This window comes from Panicum virgatum, chromosome 1K (assembly GCF_016808335.1).
Source record: "Panicum virgatum strain AP13 chromosome 1K, P.virgatum_v5, whole genome shotgun sequence".
Lineage (NCBI taxonomy): Eukaryota > Viridiplantae > Streptophyta > Magnoliopsida > Poales > Poaceae > Panicum > Panicum virgatum.
Window position 1 is genome coordinate 28,716,015 of NC_053136.1, and position 21,057 is coordinate 28,737,071.

General features: G+C 46.1%; 1 pseudogene across 1 annotated transcript; it reads right to left on the reverse strand.

Annotated features, from left to right (window-relative positions):
• Positions 1-1,428: 1,428 nt before the first annotated feature.
• Positions 1,429-7,533, reverse strand: LOC120701469 (annotated as a pseudogene). The gene is made up of 5 exons (XR_005686116.1): positions 6,872-7,533; positions 5,547-5,924; positions 5,310-5,427; positions 2,298-2,521; positions 1,429-2,185 (listed from the first exon to the last, which is right to left on the reverse strand). The product of XR_005686116.1 is annotated as a probable protein phosphatase 2C 14 (transcript).
• Positions 7,534-21,057: the final 13,524 nt, after the last annotated feature.

A 21,057-nucleotide genomic window follows, 5' to 3' on the forward strand; every position in this document is an offset into this window, starting at 1 on the left:
CGTCCTCCCAATGGCCGGACCTCCCCGCGCGGCCCTCCTCCCGACGTGGGCAGCGCGCGGTGGGACGGCGGTTCAAGCGAGCTCCTCAAGCGCGCCAGTCGCCTCCCTCCCTCCTGTTCCAAGCACGAGCGCGAAGTGGTTGGGGGCAATGGCGGTGGGACCGTGGGAGGCGAGGTGGGTCTGGCGCGGCGACACATTGCTCTTGGCGGAGGCCCTAGGAGTCCGCGTGGTGGATGCCATGGCGGATGTGTAAGATTATTTTAATCTTTAGTGGCCAATGTGAATAATGGATTAATTCTATATTAAAGATTTAGTATGATGGTTACTAAATATTATTGATTTAGAATTATGGGGTTTCAATTCCCTCTCCTCTCCCTTAATTCAGATACATATGTGCGTCTAAAGTACACTAGCACCGCATTGTATGGCCCTGCGTGAGTGTTAATCCGTAACCATGCTTTAGTGCTAATGGACGGAGATTAGTGTGGCTCGGTGGTTACTTGCATGCATGACGGGGCGCTTGCTGCGGTGGTTGCTTGCATGCATGAAAGGGTGGCGGCGTGGTGCTGTTTAATGAACGGGACGGCTGTTTACTGGCCGGATGTCTTTTTTTTTTTGGGAACCAGCTTCTTCATTCATTCATTAACATGATTACAGTCATCTTGCAAAACCTGCAAGAGGAAGCGAGGATGTCTGTTAATGGCCGGGTGCCTATTCGGTGCAGACTGCTGCCTGGTAAGAATAAAAGCAAGGCAGAGATCTGGTTCATTCTCGCGCGCATTCATTCGTGCGCGCACAGGCAGTCAGGCACCAACGCGAGTAGAGACACAACGCATATTTAGTTCTCTGTTCCATCGAGAGAGAACATGATAGCCCAAGGCAAAGAGAAGAAGAAAGACTACAAGGAAGGTTGCAACATGGAACAAGGTGTGCTTGTACATTTTGATGAAAACTTCCATGCTAGTTGAATCATATTATGCCGCAAAGATCCGCATTATCATGACTATTTTTCTTACAGGATGCCGGTGCGGGCGTTTTTCCGCTAAATACGTCCTGAAGGATGGGGTACCGGACCCAGTGCGGATAGGCTTAGTCCTGGCTCTCATGAGTCACGAGTTGTATTTGAGCCGCAAACAGGAGAGCAACAACTATTTTTTTTCAGTGTCAGCTGTATATGTCTCTGCATCTCTCTCACCAACTTGTACTCATTACCTAGATGCCGTGATAAATTTCTCGTGTGGCTTTTTTTATGAACAACTTCTGATGAATTAACCGGGATTTCAGAAGTTCCACACAGTACGTGCAGCCAATTACTGGTTTCCAAAATATACGGTGTTTTGGTTATGTCCAAAATATAAGGTGTTTGCTTATATCTGTGGGGTCTTTTTTCTTTTATCCTGTCTGATTCTGGAATTTTAAGGGGCACAGTTGGATCAGACACCACAGATATAGAATGATGAATATTTACAAGAAACACCAAAACTCAATAGGCTCATTCCTACATGATACTATGATCTCAACCTCTTGACGATGAACATGAACAAAATTATTACAAAGAACTGGACGCGAAACTGACGCTGTACCTTACACAAGGCAAAACTGCAAATCCTAGTCACACTTGCGTGCATAAAAAATAGCAAGCAGCAACTCCCCGACGTGCTATATCTTCGGTCCCAAAGATGCCAAAATCACAGGTACAGCATGTACAAGTTGCCTCCACTCTGTGCCTGAACCACTGATTGCGCAGCAGATCCCAATCACCGGCAGCAGCCACCGTCACTTGATGACGATGCCTTGCTTTGTGCCTCAACCATCCTTCAGCAGATCCGTGAGGGTGACTGGCCTTGCAACTGTTTCGACAACAGAAACCTCATTTTCCATCTTTTACCAGTGCAGTTACAAGATCTGCAGACACTCCAGTACCAAGTTGGACAGTCGTGGAGTGCTGATCACTGCTAACCTCTACAGCATTTGCCAAATTGTTGGGCATGGAACTGGAGGATTTACTTGCTTCATCTGTGTTCAGGAATAGGCAGACGACGGCACAGTCATCGATTTTAGATGTGGGGAACCGAGTTCGCCAGGCACGGTGAGCTGATTCAACTAGAAAACGTGCTGCAGAGGCCCGGGATGTAGCTCGGCTCACAATAGAAACAACTTCATCATTTGACAGGACGTCCCACACCTAAAGTGAGTTAGATAATGACAATAGGAAGTTATATCATATAGCACAAAAAAGGCTCCAGACTTTAACAACATTCAGAAAATAGTGTATGAATAAATTAACATTTGCTCACCCCATCCGTAGCCAGCACAATAAATTCATCCTTTTCTGTGATGCGGTGATAGGAAACATCAGGCATTGAAATTACACCATGATCCTTCAGACAGAAGTCTCCAAATGCCCTAGCCATGGCCAATCCAGGTGAGTTGTACTTTGGTAGCCAAACACGAGCTACCTCTGGTTCTTCAGGGAGTGCAAATATTCTGCCCCTGCGTTGCCTGATTCTCTGCGCTTCACCTGAGAATTACCATATCATTCCTCAACTGAACAAGAAAACAAAAAGGCATACACTAAATTTTTTACTGTTCAGCAGTAATTGCTGCGACGGAGAGCATGACGATACTACCAAGCGATTCTCCAAAGTATAATGTTCTGAAAGTATTTTTTTCATAATACCTGTTCTTTTTCATTTGTCTTCGCAGGATCCATGCCGTCAAACTTTCAAAAGTTTTACACTAACATGTTTAAATCTATCAAGATTGACTAAATTAAAATACAACCACTATATTTGTCTCTGGAAAAGCTTTCATAAACTATAGTATTTCTCTATTATATTAATATAAGTTTATAAAATGTAGGTTGTAGTAATTGAATGTCCTGAAGACTATGAACACAAACAGAGAAAAAAAAAGAAATACAGGGAGCAATGAATCCTTGTCGTGTAACAAGTCTGGGTATTTAGAAAGATGACGGCATTCAAATATTAACATCCCTCAAATTCTTGTGATTAGAGAGAGAAAATGGGTACTTATGAAATATACAAAACAACAGCTTTTTTATAATAATACAAAACAACAGTTGGTAACAAGGATATATTAAGCCACACTTATGAAAACATAGAAAACAACAGCTGGGAACAGGAAAAGCTTAAGTGACCCTCGAGTCCTCCACTCAAGGTTTTCTTGGCTACTGTATTGCCTAGATTCACTAATCTTACTACAAATGAATTTGCCACACTCTTACTAGCATAACTCCCTGACAACACTTGAAAATTTTGATTGACAAGAAAACATGAACAACAATGTTAATCTGTTTCTTCAAAATTAAAATATTAAACTAAGAATTGGCAACCTGGGTGTATCACTTCCCACCAAATAGTCCATTTAGGTCTATGCTAAGACCAAAAAAAAAATCTATCTTGATCATTGATAATTAAAACTGTTTATATTGGCAACACAAGGTCGATGTTTATATATTCATCATGAAGCAAAGTTTCATAATATAACTCTTTTATATCTCAAATCATATTTTTACATAGATTGGTAGTCAAAGGTACCACACTGAAAGGCCAAGGCAATGTGATAATGGATTTTTGGGATCAGAGTGAGTACATCATACTTTAGCAATAGCTCAAATATGGTCAGGTAACTAAAGATTTGCTGATATCCTAAATTTATTGCTTATGTAACTTTCCGGTGAATGACCAAACCAGAAGAATTCAGAAATGTAAAAGATGTAAAGCTAATTTCAGACACACCAACATAAAATTTCATCGGTTTTACCAGAACAGACAAGCTCAGCATCGACAAGATAACACCATTTTTCTTTTCTTCATGAAGGTCACTTTTATTCAATTATGTGCAAACTTGACTAAACTGTAACAATAACAGCAAGCATCAAAGCCTTGCCTCCAATAAAAAAAATGATGCTTCATGATTAAAAAAAAAACTAAGTTCATATAGATTATGTCGTGGCTCTAGAAGGAGGGCCACAGCCGTGTGGCGTAGTGCACCCGCCTAGCCCCGAAGGGTGGTTACCCGGGGAAGTGCAAGCTATTCCTCGGATCTACTCATGGAGCAAGAACACAAGAACACTCGAGAATTTAGAGTGGTTCGGACCGTCCGAGCGTAATACCCTACGTCCACTTAGAGTTGTATTGCACTTGGATCTGTGGGTGAATCTATCCTCCCCCCACCGAGTCTCTCCTCCGGCTTGAGTCCTTCTCTAACGGGCGTCTCCCTTTTATAGAGTAAGGAGGACGCGTACACATGCGTTGGCCCCCGACAGGTGGGCCCAACAAGGATGTATACTAAACTAATGGTGCTACAGTGATGGAGAATCTCTTGCCGGATACGCTTCTTCGTCCTGTAGACTCTCTGACCGAGGGGGTCTTCTCCTTTCCCATCGGTGAGGCGCCCGTTGAGGCAGTGTAGGTTGCGGCGTAGACTGTTGGGTCTACCGCGTAGCCGTTATGATACTCCGTCGCCGAGCTGTCGTGTCTAACTGGCGTAGCAGACTGACGTGCGTGGCGTAAGTGGCGCCAGCGGCTGTACTGTGCACCTTGGTAACGCGCGACCAACAGTACAGCCTGGCAAAAGTCTCCTCTGGCTTTGCTGCGGCAGAGCACTTCTGAACCACCCGCATTGAATGCGGTAGGTGGGCAAGTCTTCCAGAGGAAGCTTGGCAGCCGCGCGCGCGTACCTGCGCCTGCGGACACGTGGCGGCTCCGGACCCCCCTAGACGGGGTGTCTGTTCCCTCCCTGCTGAGCGATCCGGATAGCATATGGGGTCCGGAACCGGCAGGGGTCCGGGACTCCCTGGGAGGTCCGGGGGCCCCAGCCGTTTTGGCTGAGAGCTACCTCCTCCGGGCTACGTGGCGTCACCGGACCCTCCCCAAGCGGGGAGCGGGTCCGGGGCCGTCCTGCCGGGAGAGCAGGGCTCAGGACCACAGGGGTCCGGCTGCTCGGCCGTCAGGGCATAGTTAAGGATAACTACGAGGCTTTTGACTAGACACAGCAAGAGGGGGTACCCCAGTCCTGGGGTACCGACAGATTATCATCAAAATCCTTTGACCATAACATAATAATAACATAATCGGTGAAAAAATATGAGGAAAAAACTAATTACTCCATGTGTTAAGGCATATAACTCAGCCATGCAAATATTAAAAAGTTGACAACAGAGGTACAGAGCTTGAAAACTTCAGTTGTATTGCACAAAACATGACTATTGAAAGGCTAAAATTTGCAAAATGATTAGGGACACAGAGAAGCAACAAGCACAAAAGAAAGAAACACAAGCTTACTTGGAATGTTTGGCTTGAGGTCAACTGTCAATTGGATGGCAACAAGCTGATCATTTTCATCTCTGGTGCCCAAGACAGCTCTTGAATCGCCCAAGTTGCCGATTATAAGATTGTGTCCCTGCAGAACCCAATTAAATATACAAGCATGCAGGTCCAATTATCTGGTGTAATCATAGTGACACAGAAGGAAGATATTTCTTAAGAAAAAGATTTAACAGTGCCATTTGCCTCTGTTACCTGCTTGATCACTGCCACTGCTGTAGTCCCACTGAAGAAGCAATCAATATTTTTATGTAACTTGAGATCCCTATCCATTACATGGAAGGCCTTCAAGAATGAAGTTCTCAATGCTGGGAAGATCTCTGCATACTCTCCATTCTGCTCAGCTTCAGAGGAAATGACAGTATCTCCTCTGTCTGTGTGTTCTGGTGAACGTACTTCATTTGTGTTGCTCTTAATGTTGCTAGAGGATGTTTCTCTACCATCTTCCATTGCCAAATCTGCTCCTAACTTTACAGGCAGGAGATCTCTTACTCTCTTAGCAACCAAATGGCCGTAAGGTCCATGACCATCAAACACACCACAGAAGATTGTATCATCTCTCGAACAGAAGTTCTGTCCACAAGTAATAATAGCTTGTCATAATAATATATAAGTTCCACAGAAGTAACGGCAGCAGCAATTTTACATGCTGACAACAAACTGGAAAGGTACATGGAAGATGGTCACTTCTTGCAAAATTAGCATTTGTAGTTAACCATTTTGTTATCTTTTTAATGGGACCGTGTGCAATTTGTAACTACTATGGTAGTCAAATTATCAAAGTCTAGTAATGCTGAGAAAACTCATGGAAGGCAAATACGAGTTGCACAGAAATGAAATAGGATCTGTATATGTGTCACGCAATGGACATGCAGCCAAAATTTGTAATCAAACATTTGGAAAGGGAAGGATGGGGCTTCAAGCAGATAAGATCATCCAGCAAGGAGATGGTGAAGGAAAAAAAAAACTAGGATTGGATAAGGATGAGAATCACGTGGAGCCCCTCCAACCTCCAAGAAGTATCCCAACTCAACACCAATCATTATGTTTGAATAAGACTACCAACTAGGAACTCTGCACCAGCAACACCCAATGGCAATCCGTGTCAAATATATATAGAATTTCAGTCAAAGTTCAATTCTTGCAAGTTTTAGGCTGCTGTGTGTTCATGTTGCGTAACTGATAAGAACGTGCACACGATGTTGCCAAAAAAAAGAAAACGGTGCGCCCGAATAAAAAATTCTGAGGTTAATATGAGGATCAACTTAGTTTGGAGAAAAACAAAATAAAATCTGAACCACAACTTCTCTGTTGGATAAAAAACTGGATCAAAGGATATGCTATTTAATTAAAATCAACAAGTATTCTCGAAAAATATATTCACAAGTAGAATAGAATTGGTTAGATCTCGGGGAGATCAGATCAAGGAAGAGTCAGACAAAGTACTTCGAGTATATGGGAGAAAAAGTACCGAAAGCAGGGAAAAGATGGTTCTTTTTCACTTTTCATTTTTCTTTTACCTCCCAGAAGATCATGGCATCCTGGTTGACGCCCTTCTTGCCCTGCAGCGTGTACAGAGAGGCGACGGCGCAGGCGCCATTGCCGGCGATCCGGCCTGGGGTCGCCCTGAGCTCCGCCGCGAAGCGCCGGGCGTCCGCGGGCGTGGGCGCCGCGCCAACCCCGCGCGGCAGCGGCTGCCTCTGGGGCCGCGCGGGCGCCCCCCACGTGACGCCGAGCGCTCCGAGCACGCCGAGTAGGCAGTGGAAGAAGTCCTCCACGCACCGGCCGCCGCCGCTGCCGCCTCCTTCAATTTCCCTTGCTGCCGCCGCTCCACGGCCTCCTCCCGCCGCTCCACGGCCTCCTCCCGCCGCCGCTGGCCCCGCGGAGCGGGTGGTGACCATGACGACGCGCGCGGCGACGGCGAGCGCGACCAGGCGCTGGTGCTCCCCTCCGCTGCCGCTAGGCCGCCGACGGCTGGTGCCCGACCGGCGCCCCGCGGCGGCCTCCACCATGCACCCGCGGCCGATCCGCGCCCGGCGCCGCGCGCCGCCCCCGCCCCCGGCGCCGTCGGCAGGGCGGGGCAGAAGAGCCGAGGGAGTGAGACCGACAGCAAGGCGAAGCGGAGGCTCTCGGACAGCAGCAAGCGAAGCGAAGGGAGGGAGCTGTGGGCCTGTGGCTGCCAAAATTAAGCGGGGATGCAGTGTAAACAGGGGAATTTTATATCTTCCGCAACGCGAAAGGGTATATGTTTATAGTTTTTTACATGTAAAAATTTTGCGTTAGAATCTTACTAATTTGAAGTACTAAATGAAGTTTATTTACAAAATTTTTTCATAGATGGGTTGTAAATCGCGAGACGAATCTAATGATGCTAATTAATTTATGATTAATTTATAATTAGCGGATAGTTACTGTAGCATCACTGTTGAAAATCATATAATAAGTAAGCTCATTAGATTCGTCTCGCGATTTACAGCCCATCCATACAAAAAGTTTTATAAATAGACTTTATTTAGTACTTTATAATGTGTCCCAATATTTAATATGATTTTTTTTGTTTACGGGATTTACCGGTAAAGAACGGCCCAAAACACGGACACGAGGCGAGTCCAGGAGCGCAACCAAGCCCCCTCTCTCTCCTGCGACCCCTGTCTCTGGATGGGTGAGTAGAGTATTGTGGTGTTGGTTAGGAAACAAAGAAACCCGCGTAATCCCGTACTTAAAAAGGCTCTTATTAGCAACGGACCAATCGAATCGGTCGAGAGGACGCCGTGGCCGCGGCGGTGGGTGCTTTTCTTGTGCTCGGAGGGGGAGGGGGGAAGCAGTGGGGGACGAATCTGAGGCGACGAGATGCAGGATGGACAGTGAAACGGCCGAAAAGGGAGGGCGCGGGATTGGGACGCCCGGCGGAGAGGTTGTCGGAGTCGGCGAAAGCTCGTTCGGCCTCGGGTGATTGCGGTGCGGCGGGCTGCGCCGGGCCCAGGCTGCGCCTGCGTGCCACAGTTCTCCATTTCTACCGGGACGCGGTCAGCAGCGGGGGAGACGGGGTAGTTGGGGTGGAAACGGCGGCCCGGCTGCGAAGGAGCAGCAGCCCCCGCCCGCACCGCAACCCCGGCCGCCCGGTCCAGTCTCCCCCTCGTGTCGCCGTCACGTCAGAGGGTTATGCCCATGTGATCCTAACATAAACTCATTAAGGCCTGTTTGGCTAGCTGTGGAAGGCGCTTAAACCATATTTACGCCGTCAATTCCTCCATAATAAATAAATAAAAGATCAACATTAACATAGTGTATGAGTTTATTACTAAACATTTCTACGAGTATTGATGAATATTTATATACATGTACATGAAGGGAGAAAGCACACCTAAAGGAGTAAAGAAATACACCCTCAATCCAAGACAACACCTCTCCGACCAATTAGCTCGCGGCATTCAGCATAACATGGATCTATGAGTTCATCAGAATATGCTACCAGCCTAGGACTGCGTGGAGGCAGGTAAAACCGACCTGGCCCACCTAGCAGTCACCAACCAAAAAGTATCGCGAGAGGGGTAAAAAGGGACGAGCCGACCTACTTTTGACACCGATCAGCCTATCTTACACGTGGCAACTCCTATTGACTTCCTGAAGGCGGTTATGGTTGCTCGCCCAGGAGTTACCGTCTCAAAGCCTCGGATCATGCTAGGTGGCGCAAGGAGATGGGTTGAAGCTTGGAGGAACTCCACTCTCCTAAGACACCTCTCCCTTATCCACCCTCTATAACTACTAGGTGGGTGGCTCATCATTATATCATATATAGATAGCACCCACTAACTATTTCTCTCTTCATGCAAGGTGTCTACATCATTCTCCACTAAGTGTCCCACTAAGTTTCAACTACCTTATTAATTATAAAAAATGTTCATGTCGTCTCTACAATATGCAATACTTTTAATCTTTAATTAACTAAAATAAAATCATATACATACGTTATTTTTTTCATCACATATTCTTCTATAATGTGATCAAATATTATATTGGTGTTTCTTCTTTTAACTTATCGATTTTTACGAGATTCAATAAACAAGAAAATGTCCATATGATCTCTACTATGTGCAATACTTTTAATCTTTAATCTATTTACATAAAGTCATATACATATTCTATTTTTGCAATACTTTTAATCTTTAATCTATTAAGGTAAAGACTCATATACATACTCTATTTCTTTGAGCACATATTCTTTTATAATGTGATCAAATATTCTTTGACGTTAGTTTATCGATTTCTACCAGATCTTGATAAAAACAACATGCAAGTAAAATTCATATCAACTATATAGCCTATATAGATGACACCTACTAAAGTCATTAACTCTATTTCTCTTAACATGCAAGTTATCCGCATCATGTAGGAATCCATTATATCAAATGCCACATCAACGTCTACTAGGGCCATCTATTTATGTTTTCCATCGATTTTTTTTTGTGAATGTTTCCATGCAATCATCTTAATTTTTCTACTTTCAAATTTCACGTTAAATTTAAGAAACCCCACAGCAACGTGCGGGGTATCACCTAGTTTTTGGGACACATAACGCCAGCCAAAGTTGAGCTTAGAGCCTCATTCCAAAGGTAAAGCCTTGCCTAGCTTGTGCTTAGAGTAGGGAGAGAGTGAAAGCGTAATTCAGATAAGTGCCGGGGGTGTCATCATTGCTCTCGGCTTGTGCCTCTACGGATGCTGCTATATCCTTCAATGTTAAATAAGCATTCGTGGTTCCTTTTTATAATATTATATTTTGTATAATATATGCTAGTAGTACTTACAGTTGAGTAAGACCAGTTCTCTTACTCGCAGGTTCGTGGCTCCGTATTTATACGGAGTGCTGTAGTTTGCTACAAGAGCTCAGACATCGGTAGACTTAGATAGACATCAGTAGTAATCAATATATAGCGTAGACGTGATGTCTAGACTACGGTTATTCTTCGTTTGCTTTATATCCCACGGTTTGTTACAGGCAGGTCGTAGGTGATGACATCCTTATCGGTCTTCTGTAGTCCTCCACGTTCAGATATAGCGTAGAGCTGTTGGCCAGAGTCGTCTGGCAGACTAGGTGTAAGCCAGTGTCCAAAGCAAGAGTATTGTGCCCGAGAGATCGACCTTTAACTCACTTGTAATGCTATCTTAGAAATCCTCTCCACCCTTTTCACCTATCTTGGTATGTCCTTGGACCAACTAGAATAGAAGTTAGTAAACTCATGTTCTCTTGAATTCGATAATCCTTGGAATACTCTAAGATGAAAGCTACAACGATATCCGTACACTTGCGGATTTATTCGCTATTGCTAAATACCCAATAAGCTTTCTAACGCCGTTACTGGGGAGCGGTCGCTGTATCTTTTTCCTTACCTAGTCGTCCCATATCTTTTGCTTCTCTTTTATGCTATCTCTACCCCCGCTATCATGAAGAAACCTTCTATTCAAGACTTTTGTGCTCCTAAGGACGAGTACCTTCAGCCACCACCATCTGAACATCCAACTCTTTCATCCGGCTATGAACTCCGATCCGATCTTATCGCTATGGTTCGAGAGTTTTCTTTCTCTGGTTAGATGGTGAGAACCCATACGATCATCTGTGAGAGTTTGAGCGAGTGTGTTCATGCTACACCTTTGCGGGTATGACACATGATACCCTTAGGTGGAAGTTGTTCCTCTTTTTCTCTCGTAGAGGAGGCTATATAATGGTACACACAAAACGTAGAGAGTGTGAATGGAAGATAGAGTAAACTCAGAGACAAGTTTTGTCTTAGATTTTTCCCTGATCCCCTGTGGTCGCTCTACGAAAGGATATTCTCTGCTTTCGGCAGAATGATGTGGAAACCATAGGTGCAGCTTGGGCCAAATTTTCACTCTTAATAAAGTTCGACCCTATCCTGTCGTTAACCAATCATATGTTGCTTCGACATTTTTTCTCGAGACTCGACACAGAATCCATCTCTCGTGACAGACGACTTGTGCCCAGGCATGGCACCCCGCTGCGGGGCAGCGCGGCCCCTGCGAATGGTTCGGGCTTCCTGTTATGGCCCGTCACCTCCACGAATCATGTTGAGGCATGCCTCCTCCCGTTCTTGCGTCTGAAGCCTTGAACTTAGGCACAATCTCCCATGCCCACTACAATTAGGGGAAAGGCGTGGGTCTCTAGGGCCCACACCTTTAAGCCGAGCGAGGCGGAGCCTTCCCTGTAGTGGTCGAGCGAGGTGGAGTATTCCCCCTAGGTGTCAGGCGAGGTGACTCGTGCCCTGTGTTCGGGTTTGCTGCTGGGCCGTCGATGCTCCTTCTGTTGGTGGGCCATCCACGGCCGTGTGACATCACTGTTGGGTCTAGCCGCACGGTTGGAAAATTATCCCCGTGATTAGTCCTCTAAGAATTGCACTTTAGGATATCCGTGATATTCACTCTTGTAAAGGATTATACCAAACATGCTGTTAATGTACATTATCAACAAAAATTAGTGATGTATAGTTACAAGTTATATACATAAGGGCAAAAGCAATATATATGGATGAAGTAATCCTAAGATGCCGGTCCTATGTTAGTGAACTACTGGACTAGTTATTAATAGGTAGCCATAATTATGATCTTAAAAGTAGGGTCCACTAACAAATGGAAATATTCATCACAATTGTTCATCCTAGAGGTATAGAGGAGGGCGTCATGAAGGAAGTGCTGGAAGGGGAGGCGGTGGGAAGGGAGGGCTGGAGGGGGAGGCTCTGCAGGGGAGGGGAGCAGAAGGGCGGGGGAGTATGCTGCTGTGCCGCATCACGGGCCGCCCCGCCGCGCGGCAAGGGAGGCGGCGGGGAAGGAAGGGATGATTGGGGAGGCTCTATAGGGGGAGGGGAGCGGAAGGGCAGTGAGGGAGATGAGGGGAGAAGAGGCGGGGAAGGCGACAGGAGGATCGACAAGGGAGAGGTAAAGATAAAGAGATAGGACTTGGGAGAGAAATGAGGCCGAGATGAGAGAGATGAAAAGCAAAATAAAATATAAGGTGGTGCTCGCATCACTCACATATCGGGCAATATTATGTCCCGATGGAGATAGTGAGCATCACTGTTAGTTCTAAAGGAACTCGCTGGTTCGATTTAAATCGATGGTAATGTGGCATTTGAAATGTGTTGTTTTGTAGTAGTGGCTAGTATACTTCCTCCATTCCAAATTATCTGTGGTTTTGGTAAATCTTGGTACATAGTTTTGAAAGTCTTAGGCCTTGTTTAGTTCTCTGTCAAAAACTTTACACATCAATCATATCAATGTTTGAACACATGCATGGTGTATTAAATATAGACGAAAAAATCAGTTTTCACAAATTTTCTGTAAATTGCGAGACGAATCTTTTGAGTCTAATTAGTCCATAATTAGATAATAAAGTGCTACAGTAAATATATGCTAATGATAAATTAATCAGTCTTAATAAATTCATCTCGTAGTTTACAGATGAATTCTGTAATTAGTTTTGTGATTAGTGTATGTTTAATACTTCAAATTTAAAAAGATTTCATTTCAAAAACTTTACTTAAGGGAACTAAACTGGACCTTAAATGTACAGAGAAGAGGAAAAGCAAAACCTAATCTTGCCCTATCGATGGTCGAAGTGAACTTTGCGTACGTGGTGCCACTGCATGTATGTAGGCCGTAGCACAGACCGTGTGTAGAACAGCTGGGATTACTCCAAGCAAGTTAAGGATGGAAGCAGATCGGATTCGTACAGACTCGGATATGAATAGCACCTTTTACCATATTTTAAATTAAATATGGATACATATTGTGATATTCTCAAATACAAATGCAAAATGGATACCTCGGATTCGGATTCAGATATGTACTCGATATATCAATTTATGTTTAGCTATTTTCTTTATTGGTACTTTTAGAATCCAAAATTATTATGCATGTACAAACTAAGTATAACAACATAATAAAGATAGCTACTAAAAAATAGCTTATTTATCAACAAATATTTTAACAAATAAATATATAAAAAATAAAACTAGAAGTAAAAATATATTTCAATAAATATATAAACATTTTTATTAAGAACGAGTTTTTTCTACACTCGCGTGTAGCTACTCTCATCATCAATATACCATTGTGGGTATGTTCGCATACTCATTTATCACTTTGAGTATGTTCATATACTTATTCTAAGATACTTCAAATGTATATACATGAAAAATTTCAAAAGCAGCCCTATTTTTTAAATATATTATGATTATAGCACAATATTAGTATATAAAATAAGTATGTCTATATACTCTATGTATGGTCATATACCCAACATATATATCATCATAGATATTCTAGTATGAACACATACTCCACATACATACTCTTGGTTGGATCAAATACGCCATATATCATGAGATACACGTGTAGAAGTAGCTACAAGCAAGTGTAGAAAGGAATTTTTCTTTTATTAATATATAATAAAAAAATAAAAAAATAATTTGATTGATAAATAGATGAAACAAAAATATTTAATATTCTTGTCGGTGTCCTGACCCGGCGGTCCGGACCCAACTAGTGATGATGACGCATGTTTCCTCGTCTCAGATGTTGGTGCAAGAGGCACCACAGTAACACACGGATTTATCCTGGTTCTGGCCGCGGGGCCGTACGTCCAGCAAAGGGGTGTGCGAGGGCACTGTATTATCTTGCACCGGAGGTGCCTGTAGTAGGGGGTACATGCGAGGCGAGAGAGGGAGGGAAGCTCCCAAGTCTCTGCTAGAGGAGAAGTTGATTGAGGCGAGTGCCAATATCGGGTGCTCAGTGGTGCTGAGTGTTGCGTACTATCGAATGGATCCGATCGCGTGCGACGACCCCCTTAAAGGAAGCCTGCCTCCTCCTTTTATAGACACAAGAAGGGACGGTGTACATGCGCAACGGATCGTGGAAGTCGTCGTCTTTCCCCCGAATCGCGGGGGTAGAGTGGTCGAGCACTGTGGGAAGTACACTGTGGGGCATGGCGTTGGGCGTGGCAGTCGTCCTGGATATCATCCTTGGTCTTGCGGAGATTGCGCCGGCGTCCTGCCAGCCCCCAGCAGGCGGCGTGGTCGTCGCTGTAGAGTGTACCGTCTTTCAAATGTGGCGTGGCGGCGCTCCATGGGCCCTGCAGGCCAGGGTCTCGCATATATATGTGCGCCAGCAGTAGTGGGGCACGTGGCGGTCCGGACCCCCCTGGGCGGAGTACTAGCGCGTGCACTAAGGAGGTCCGGGGGTCACGTGGAGGTCCCGGACCCCATCGAGGGGGGAGGTCCGGGCCTCCGGCTGCTAGAGCTGAGCACCCCTCCTTGGGGGACACGTGGCGACACCGGACCCCTTCCCGAGCAGGGGATGGGTCCGTGGCCGTAGGTGTGGTGAGGTGGAGTCCGGTTAGCAGGAGTTGGCAGAATAGTGACGGGAGCTGTGCCGAGCACGTCTCGTACCGCGTCGCAGGTTCCCACTGTGTTGCTACAGCGTCCGGGATGGCGGAGCAGTGACCGGAGTTGGCGGACGGGACTCCGGTCACAGCCACTGTGGGGAATGGCGGCCTGACGCCGTCTGTCCTGGGCACTGTGAAGGAGTGGTTGGTATTTAATGCCTCCGTACGACGGGCGGGTGAGCGGAAGGGCCGTTTGTCCTTTTCGTCGAGTGGTGGCCTCGAGCGAAACGGAGACGATTCGCCCTGTTCGAGGGTAGGTTCACTACCCTCGAGCGAGGCGGAGATGATTCGCCTTCCCGAGGGTAGGCTCGCTACCCTCGAGCGAGGCGGGGACGCAGGGCACGGTCGAGGGCCTTGATGGGAGCCCTCGAGCGAGACGGAGATCGCCCCGCGGGTCCGAGGGGGGTGCGGATGGACCGCGTGCTGGGCTTCTTTGAGTCCTTTCCTTTCTTCCAGATTGGAAGGAGGCCGTAGGCCTTCGTGGGCTCAGTTGCCTAATATGTGTTTGCGTTTTTAAGGTGATTTTAGTACCCCGATTAGGGTGTCCCTAATTGTGGTCCCAGACAATTCTTGTATATTCTTATTATTGGTTATGGGAAATTAATATAATTTTTGCAGTAGTTTTAGTGAAAACAGACACATAGTGTTGGATATTGTTGAATATGGATGTAAATTCGGATAGGGCAAATCAATGAAAATCGGATTTGTCGCGGGCTTTTTAGGGTACCCACAGTCGAGTGGCGGAACACACCCGCCTAATCCCAGAGGGGGAGTACTCAGGAAAGTGCTAAGCGATTAGGCCGATCTAGCTTGGGGGCAAGAACGCAAGAACACTCGGGTTTAGAGTGGTTCGGGCCGCCGGAGCGTAATACCCTACATCCACTGTGAGATGTATTGCTCTTAGTATGAATGAGTCTATCCTCTGCCCAGCCGGGGCTTGAATCCCCTTCCTCTAGCAAGCGTCTCCCTTTTATAGAGCAAGGGGACGCGTACACAGGCGTTCAGACCCCGACAGTTGGGTCTAACGTGGATGTATAATATACTGCGCAGAAAGCTTCAATGGAGCTACAACGGTTGAGAATCTCTTCTCGGATACGCTTCATTGCCCTGTAGCCTCTCTGACCGAGGGGAGTCTTTATTTGTCCCATCGGCGAGGCGCCCGTTGGGGCAATGTAGCTTGCGGCGTAGTCTGTCGAGGCTACCGTGTAGGCGTCATAATGGGCGAAGCCGAGCCGTCGTGTCCAACTGGCATAGTAGACTGACATACGCGGCGTGGGTGGCGCCAGCGACTGCACTGTGCGCCTTGGTATTACGCGACCAATAGTGCAACCTGGCAAAAGCCGCCTCGGGCTCTGCTGTGGCAGAGCGCACTTCCGCCTACCGCATTGAATGCGGTAGGTAGGCGAGTCTTCCAGTGGAAGTTGCGTTGCCCCGCGCGCGTGCCCGCACCTACGGATATCGTGGCGGCTCCGGACCAGCCCCAGGCGGGGTGTCGGTTCCTCCCTGCTGAGGGGTCCGGATAGTATATGGGGGTCCGGGACTCGGCGGGGGTCCGGTACTCCCTGGGAGGTCCGGGGCCCCAGCTGTTTTGGCTGAGGGCTACCTCCTCCGGGACATGTGGTGTCACCGGACCCTCCCCAAGCGGGGAGCGGGTCCGGGGCCGTTTGCCGGGAGAGTAGGGCTCCGGACCACAGGGGTCCGGCTGCTCGGCCGTCAGAGCGTAGTTAAGGATAACTACGAGACTCTTGCCTAGACACAGCAAGAGGGGGTACCCCACTCCTGGGGTACCGACAGGATTCAAATATATCCACTTTGCTAACACGTTCATACACGAATACAGATATCTATATTGATGTTTAAGCAGATATGGATATATAAAATATATCCACAATAACGTTTCCATCCGTATCAGCGGGGAAAAGCAACATAACAGCTTTTTTTCCAAGTACCCCCTCCGTTTCAAATTATAGGTCATTTGACTTTTTTGACACCAAATTTGACCACTCGTCTTATTCAAAAAATTTGTAAACACATAGTCAAATTTAAGTTATTCTTGAAGAACTTGTATTGATAAATCATGCGACAACAAAAGAAGTGATATTTTTCAGGATGGAGGGCGTACGTACTAGTTGAGAGTTATGGCACGTGTTTCTAAAATATGATAAACAAAAAGCTTATATTTACACCAAATTAATAAATATTGAACATCTTAAGTTAATATCGAAAAAACCTACAACTCTTCAGGTATTGAAGGCAGGTATCAATTCTTGACTATACACTTAATTTCAGCTCATTTCTTTTGGAAATATTTAGTGAATATGGTATACGTGAATAAAATAAAGAAAGAAGTTTGGGCATAATTATACAAATCACTAACCCAATCCTTGATTTCGGTCCACTAATTTTGGAAACCTTTCATACATATGGCATATATCTACAATACAATAAAAATAACCCAGACATATATCCAAGTAAAACAAATGCATTGTAAGTGATCATTCATCATCATAATTGATGGTGAACTCATGTGTAGTGCCAAGTAAAACAAATGCATTGTCTTGATCTTTAATTTCCGAGCAACTCCAACAGATTAGGTAAAGTTCCTAGCAAAATGACTATATAAAAGACTAGATAAACAAATAAAAAACTAGCCAAAGGGTGGGAGATCCGACAGCCTCTCCATCCATTCCCCCTCCTCCACTCAAAAAACTACTGTGGTAGATAGACCCCACACGTTGGGAGCAAGGAGTCGTCTTCCTCCTCTAGACAGACACCATGGCCATGAAAAGAAACCCCATCCGGTGGTTCAAGATGAGTGATGAGTTGGGAGTTTGGATTTGAGGCATGGAAAATCATCTACGGAACGTGCCGGTTCCATTTTGTGGATTATTATGCTGGGCAGGTCCCCACGGCGGCACCCGCGGCCATGGCAGTGGCACTAGACGGCGCTCGGTGCCTGGGCAGGGTGGTTCTAGTGGAAGGGGAGAGGGGGCTGGGAGGGGTAGTTGAGGTCGTGGATTGCATTGGTGGAGTCGATTTGGTTAGAGATTTCTTCTAGTGGCAAGAATCGGAATAGGGGCGAGAGCGAGTGTAATGAATCTATTGACGGATACTGCCCGCACATCGTTGTTGTTATTGTTGTTGAATATTGATCCGAATACTATTTCTTTATTTAACTTCAAACAAAGCTCGCCCTTGATTGTGATCATACAACTTCAAGACGATGAGATGAGCCACCGCTTCAAGCTCGATATATAGATTATTATATTTGTGGTCAATCATACTACTATTTCCTCCTAGAAACATGCAAAGCCACCGCTTCAATATGTGTTGAAGAATGAAGATAGCTGAGGGTTGATACACGATGCCATTTTGAACGGTCGCTTTTGTTACGACCTTTCTTGGGTCCCCGTTACCAGAAATATCTCTCTCTCCGACCATCCTCATCAAGGCTTCAACGGCTGTGTTTAGATTCATAAAATGGTGGTAAAAAAGGTCACATCAGATATTATAGCACACTGTAGCACTTTTCGTTTGTTTGTGATAATTATTGTCCTATCGTGACCTAATTAGGCTAAAAAAATTCATCTCGCCGTGTACATCAAAACTATACAATTAGTTTTTTTATTTACCTACATTTAATGCTTCATGTACGAGGCAAAAAAATTTAATGTGATAGGTGTATAGTGAAGTTTGATGAGAGAAATTTTGAATCTAAACACAGCCAACAAAGATGGACAATTTGGTGGCCGGATTGGTGCTACCAGATTAGATTCGATCAGAGTGTGGCTGGCTGACACCGACCGTACGCCGTACCTCTCGCTCACCCACCGGTGTCCGGCGCCAGGTTCCTGACTGTTCCGCGTGGGAGCGCCGCGGCCCGCGCACATGTGCGCGCCGAATCCCACCGCCCGGAGCGCGATCGAGATCGAGCCAGGGGTCGGGACCGACCGACCGACCGCGCGTGGGCGGGTATTTTAATTTGGCGGCGGCATCCGATGGGGAGCGCGGCCGATGGATGGGTTGGGCGGGCGCAGGCCGGAGGGCACCAGGCAGGCCGCGACAGCGACGTCGTCCTCTACTCCTCTCGGCCTAGTTGGCCTCCCCTCTGGGTTACAGCTGCAGATGACCACCCAGCCGTATCGATCTGTGCTCGTGCCTCACGACATCGCTGGCCGTGTCCACAGCCCCCGGCCCCGATGATTGATCCGGTGCCCGTATCTGCAGGGCTGATCTGATGATCGTCACGAGCTGCTGTGCCTGGCTGCTGATCCGACAGCCGTGGCCACGCGCGGCGACGGTACGGTGTGCGTTCCCCACGTGGCTGACTGTATCTTTTTTTGAAATACATGTGGCTGACTGTATCTAACGTGACCACGCCGCGGCAAGAGTAAACTTATCAGTGGCTGGCTCGCTCGTTGTTGGCAACCGGCCGGCGTTGACGATCCGTGCATTGCAAGGAACAAGAAGCCGAGCAAGCACTTCATTCTCTGGTACGGTGGTTGTTCAGGATACTATATTGTATATATTTCACTCGCACGACGGCGTTGCTGGCAGCTGACGAGTCGCTGACGGCCGGCCGAGGGCGCGCCATGTTCGCGTGCTGGCTGATCGCCGCCGCCTAAGCCCGCATGCATGTGCCCAGCAACGCCTCGACCCGTGCAGGTCTAATGACGACGAGAACCTATAGCTGGCTAGCTGCTGCATCTATCAGCGATCAGCCAACGTCGTCATGTCGTCGACTGCTAGCTTCATTTCAAAACGCGTGACTTTGGTTGCAGGTACCTACGTGTATGTACGTACTCGCGACGCCACTTGACCTGCCAGTTAGCTATCACAATTTCACAAACCCAGCCACCTAAATTCACATAGCTACCCGATGCAGGCATACCAGCACAGATCGATTTGAAAGAGAGGCCACCGTAGCGCACCATTTACGTGTGCGCGTGCTCCCAGATAGCCGCGGCCATCGATCGCTGCTCGCCTGCTCACAAGTTGGAGCTAGCTCCAGATACTAAGGCTGCTCTGTTTAGTTGGTGAAAAGTTGTTGCTTTTAGTATTGTAGCACATTTCGTTGTTACTTGATAAATAATGTCTAGTTATTGAATAATTATACTTTCATCTCGTGTTAATCAGTTAGACTGTGTAATTAATTATTTTTCTCAACTGTATTTAATATTTCATGCATGTGTTCGAACATTCGATGTGACGGATACTGTAGAAATTTTTTTGGAACTAAACCGAGCCTAATGCGAAATGTACAGGACCTCCAGCATTTTCGTAAATCAGTGAAGGCTACAGCGCCCAGTTGCGATAGCAATATCTGCATTTTCCCTAGTTTTTCTGTTTGGTGGTTGTTTTTTTTTGTACGTTTCGTTCTGTACGAGCTAGAAAGCGCTCCGCGAGATGCACACTGCAATATAGCGACCGGCCGGCCGTGCGCGCGCAACAGCAGAGGAAACGATGGCTTTATGCCTGTACATGCCGTCCAGACTCCAGACCTGACAGTGAAATGTGCAACTTGATCCAATGCGGATCAGTTTCAGTTTCTGTGGTCGGGGACAAGAGAGAGATGATGAATTCAGTCGTGTCATTCGCGTGCGTATCGATCGTTTGAGTGTCTCTGTAGATCATTTCCAGGATCACACATATCTATAAATATATAAAGTTGGTCCTCACTAGATTTCTCTGCATTAAGCCACATCAATTAGTGTTGTCCATTAGATCTCAGCAACTAACATAATCTTACCTTCCATACAAAAGATACATCATTAATAGATGAACATAAAACATTTACTCTGTCATACATCGGGAGCAATTTGCTGGCCACTACCGCTGAGCATTAAGAGGTACTTTGTTGGCCATTACCACTGAGCATTAAGTCTCTTAGAAACAGCCTCCAACATACGATCAATATTAAAGAGGCTGGCTGTACAGCTCCTGAGCTTGCACATCTATATAACCTATATAGATGCACCCCACTAAAAGTCATTAATTCTATTTCTCTTAACATGCAAGCTATCCATGTCATATAGGAATCCACTACATTAGACGTCACGTCATCATCCACTAAGATCATCTGTTTATTTCTTACACCTATTTTCTGTGACTAATAACATTCATGCATGTAACTTATTAGTCTTTGCAGTACCTCACTACAAAATTTCTACACAGAGGATCAATCATTTAAGAGCCTTTCTTAACAAAATGAACATATTTTCATATACAATGTCATTAGCAAAAGAATGTTGC